Below are 4,803 nucleotides of genomic sequence, written 5' to 3' on the forward strand. Positions count from 1 at the left end.
CGGAAGAGTGTAAGGGGCAGACGACAGAATGGAGCGAGGCAGGTGGTGATGCCCAAATCCCAGCTGCCCCCAGCACTTCAGGGAGACATGGCCAGACTCAGGAGCCCCACCCCTCTTGCTGCAGACGGAGCACCCACCAGCTCCCAGAAGGTCCGAGCTGGGTTGTTTGCATGGGTCTGCTTCCTCATCCCACCCCGCGCCCAGCCCAGAGCAGAGCCACACAAGCAGGCACCTGGCTCACCATCTCCATCCCACCAACTGGCACTCACCATCGAGGCACAGCAGTATCTTTGGGGCATGGGGGGACAGGACCCAACTCCATAGCTCTTTCCACTCCCCAGGACTGACTCCCTTTCCGACTTGAATTCCTTTTCTAGCCCAACACAGGATCAGGGCCAGGGATGTTAGAAATGACCCCCAAGGATCTGGTAGGTGGCTGGGAGAGCAGAACCCCTTGCACTCTAAAAAAGCAGCTAATAGTACTTTTATCAGTTGTCTCACCCCTTCTCTCTATTCCTTGCTACCTAAGGGGACAGAAGAATGAGGAAAATACCCTCAATAGGACATAATCTTCGAGATGGGCTTTCAGATCAAGCTCTCATTAGATCCTAATTACAATCCCAGAGGCACTCAGGCCAGTGACTATTATGCCAGTTTTAAGGAGGAGGCCACTGAGGTCCCGAGAGGCATCTCAGTGACCAAGCAGGACCAGACCTGAACGCCCAGCCCCACTCTGTACCCATATGGAGTTTCCTGGGGTGGGGCAGGGCTCCTCCGAGCACATGAGGATGGCCACGACAGCGGACCCAGCTTCTGCACCTGCTGAGTATGGGCCTTCGGGCCCACAGCTCTGTCCCCGCTGCTCTAACCCTCCCCCACCTCTTGCAGTACCCTCCCCCCAGAGCATCCCAGGTTCCCGGCATCCAAAAAGTATTTAGAAAACCCACCTGCCCCCAACGTCTTGAAATCTCTTTACTGGAGACCAAGCCTTTTATTCTACAATTAATGAATTCCCAGGAGCTGAACATGACTCATAGCCCTGGGCATATTGGGGTACATGAACAGGGCAGGAGAGCAGTGGAGAGGGAAAAAGGGGCTGGGGGTGGGGGAGAACCTGGGCCATGGGAGCCAATTTTTGTGACCAGCACTGGGGTTTGCATGTCTCTGGGGACAAGGGAACTAACAGGTAATCGGAACAATGAGGGGGGAAATAGAGGCCATTAGGTGTTAGGCTGCACGAGAGAGGGAAAGGATATTTCTCAGGGGCGCCAACAGTGTCTGCCCCAGTTTACCCTCAGCACAGGCTACTTGACTGTGACCTCAGACCTCCTTTCAAATTAGGAACAAGGAGCATGAAATGAATAACGGTGATTTTAGTTCTGCGCCCTGAGCAGGTGAGGGAGAGCAGGGCTGACGGCCACCCAGTCAGGCCCATTCAGGGCGGGGCCAGCTGAAGACACGTTGGCGGCCGGGCCTTGAGATCTGAGTGCAAGGCCACAGCCTGGGCTCCTGCCGGGACGTCTAGGCCACCAGCTGGAGGGCAGCCCCTGCGTCCCCACCCTGCTGACTGGCGACCAGGGAGAGGGCGCCACCCGCTCTCCGGGTGCACGCAGATTGGGCCCAAAAGAGATGCTACTGAAGCATTTGCAAGCACTACTGTTTCACTTTTCTGAGCCGCTTTTCCTCATCACACCCATTCTTCAGGTCAAGCAGGGATAATTTACAACAGGAGGTAGCAGAAAGTAGTGGGAAAAGTCACTTGACTGAACAGGTTAACAGCTGTCGACAGCGCCTCAGCGGCTCCGCCTTCAGTGACCCCACAGTAGCCCCCTAAACGGCCTGAGTGGTGCCGGGCGGAGGCCGCAAGTCTGCGGAGCACGAAGCCCCGGGCCAGCTCAGCGCGGTCGGGCAGCCAGAGAAGCCTCTCGCTAGGCGCCGCGTTTGTCCGCCTAGACCTCCAGGTGGCGCTGCGCTGGGGCGGAGCCTGCTGTCTGTCACCCATGTGGAGGGGGCGGGGCCTTGGAGGTGCTGACTTCTGATTGGTTGGACTTGGTCTTTGCTTTCTTTCCGTGTCCAGAGGCAGGTCTTAGGGACAGCACCCAGAGCACCCAGTCAAAGCGCCTGAGCTACGCGGGAGGAAGTGTGTGCGAGTGTGCGTGTGTGTGTGTAATTTGTTTTTACAATTAACTGAGGGTGTGTGAATGTGTGTCATGTTATTTTTTTCTTTACAATTAACTTTCTATTTCTCAGACCTTTATAAGACACCTCATAAATTTACACAGCAGGAAAAATTCTTGGTTGGACCTACTTATAATAAATATATCGTTATAAGGAAGCTAAGGTTTAGGGTCTGCCACTCAGCCAAAACCACTTCTTTTTTCATGTCTCCTTAGTCTTTGACGTCGTATGTGTATTACCAATATAATTGTACTTGTGGGTGTACTTTATTCGCACATCTGACAACTGTTTGTTAAGCGTCCACTTTCTGCCAGGCGTTGAGCAGGGTTTTGCAGTCACTGATGAACGAAACAGACCTGGGCCCTGCCCTCAAGTAGCTCACAGACACAAATCAGCAATTACACACACACGTCAAATTTTAGAACTCCCTTGTGGCAATAAATGAGAAGTGGCTGGTGCTTGGGAGAGGAGCGGGAGCTCTGAGGAAGTGTAGCACTGAGTGCAGGGGCTGCAGGGCCACTCTGCCAAAGAGCACAGACTCAAGTGCAATTGATGTCATCTCAGAAGACTCCCTTGTGAAGGTGGGGAAGCCGGGGAGGAGGAGAAGGAGTTTGGAGGTGGTTTGGGGGATACCTTGGGGCACCCCAGATGGGCTCCCTGGCCTCCTGTATAGTCAGGGGAGAGGAGAGCTCTAGAAAGTGTGTAATTTCCAGAATATTCTTTTTTTTTTTTTTTTTTTTTTTTTTGCTGCAGATAGAAAGTCATCCTCTGGGACTGGCTGTGATGGGGGGACTGTAAACTTTGTCACTGGAGAAGGTGGTCAGAGAAGGACTGGCAAAACAAGTGCACAAACAGAAAAGCACTGGGGTGTGAAACAAAGGCCACCAGGGGTGGACTGCAGAGGGAAGAAGGAGGGAAAACGAGGCAGGAAGGTAAGTCTGGGGCTGGACTGGTTGCTGGGAGAGTCTGGCCCAGGTGGCTGGCAACGGTGGGACATGATCCAGAGAGTCATGAACAGCGAGGGCAAGAGAGTCTGTTCTCAACTGGAGACCTACCGGGGGAATTTCCTGCCAAATGTCAGTGTGTGTTTTCTCTTTGTTCACCTAAAAAGTAGGGGCAGGGACCTACACCCTGAAGAGCTCAGGCATGGCCTCTCCCCATGACTCACTCTCTCAACTTTCACCATGCTTCTCCCCGCTGAGCATTTACCACCCGCCCTCACACAACTCTTGTCTGTCTCCTGCACTAAAATGTAAACTTCCTGAGAGTGGGCCCCCTGTCTCCTTCTTTACTGTATCACCAGGGCCTGGAATATGTGTGGCCCATAGTAGTTGCTCAACAAATATTTGGTAAGTGAATGAATGAAGCAGATTCTTCTTGGTCTGTAGAGAACCCTCCCTTAGTCCCAATGTAGCGGTGCAGAGCCCGGCATCGCCGGTGAAGGGTAAGTTGTTCAGAGCGGGCTCTCTTTCATCCAGGGCGAACCAGCCTCTTTGCCCTGGGAGAAAAGCCTGGGCTAAACCTTGGTGTTTCAGCGTCTTGAAAAAACTGCCTCACCTGCTGCGGGGCAGTTAGTTCCCGGGGAGGGGTGTACTTGATAGTGGGGGTGAGGTCCATAAGGTTGCCCTCCCCAGCCTGTCTTGGTCCTTACCTGGCACTCCTGAGTCAGCTCCCACCTCCAGAAGTTTTTTTTTCTGTGACGTGAAGGCTGCAGCGGGGTTTAGAGGTTTGGCTTGGCATTCCGGACCCATCCTCTGACCTCTGAAGGTGGCGTTTCACGTGTCTGTGCAGGGGAGATGAATCAGTGCCCCAGGCCTGAGCAGCTCTCGCCTGCCCCGGGGAGACTCCCTGGGGTGACTCTGAGCCACGTGGCATTGGGTGTGGGGCTTAGGCCCTGGCAGCACCAGGCTCCTACATCTCCATCACCAAAGCCTCTCACCTGTGAGTCCAGGAGGGCCTGGCCTAGGGGTTTCAGGAGCCCCTCCCAGAGGCTGAGGGGCCTGAAAGGGCAGCACCTGCGGTGTCAGAGGAAGGAAGGAGAGTAACGGCCATTGACCGTTCGCTACATGCCGAGCACCGTTCCAGGTGTCTCACGTGTTTCAATATAACCTTTATAAACAACATGCAAGTTAGAATTATCTTCTCATTTTGTAGACGCAGAGAAAAAGGCGTGACCTGTCTGAGGTCACACTCTAGAAGGGAGCAGCAAAGTGCAAATGATTTTAGGTTTTGCTTCAAAAATAGCTTTTAGTATGTGTTTTCTAACAACAATGACGTGAACGGAGCGGACCAGGCATATTTAACACTTTACAAGCATAGGAAACAGTAAGAGAACTCACTGGAACGCCATCTCAAAGCAGTCTTGGACAGGCTGTATGAGAGCCAATGAAGGAATGAGTTTATGTAAGAAGAGACAGTATGTTGTTTCTGCTAATTTCGGGGATCATTTTATTTACCTCTGGTTGAACTCTTCTTCCTTCTCTGATCCCTGAGCCCTTTCCTGTACTCTGTGTTTGGTAGTTAAGGAGCATCACTTTGCATTGTTGCCTTTTTTCCCATACACACCCTCAGAGTCAGAGAGAGGCTCCCTGTAGGCTGCTGCTTGGGAATGGGGGGGGGGGGGCG

This window comes from Lipotes vexillifer, unplaced genomic scaffold (genome assembly GCF_000442215.2).
Source record: "Lipotes vexillifer unplaced genomic scaffold, Lipotes_vexillifer_v1.1 scaffold131, whole genome shotgun sequence".
Classification (NCBI taxonomy): domain Eukaryota; kingdom Metazoa; phylum Chordata; class Mammalia; order Artiodactyla; family Lipotidae; genus Lipotes; species Lipotes vexillifer.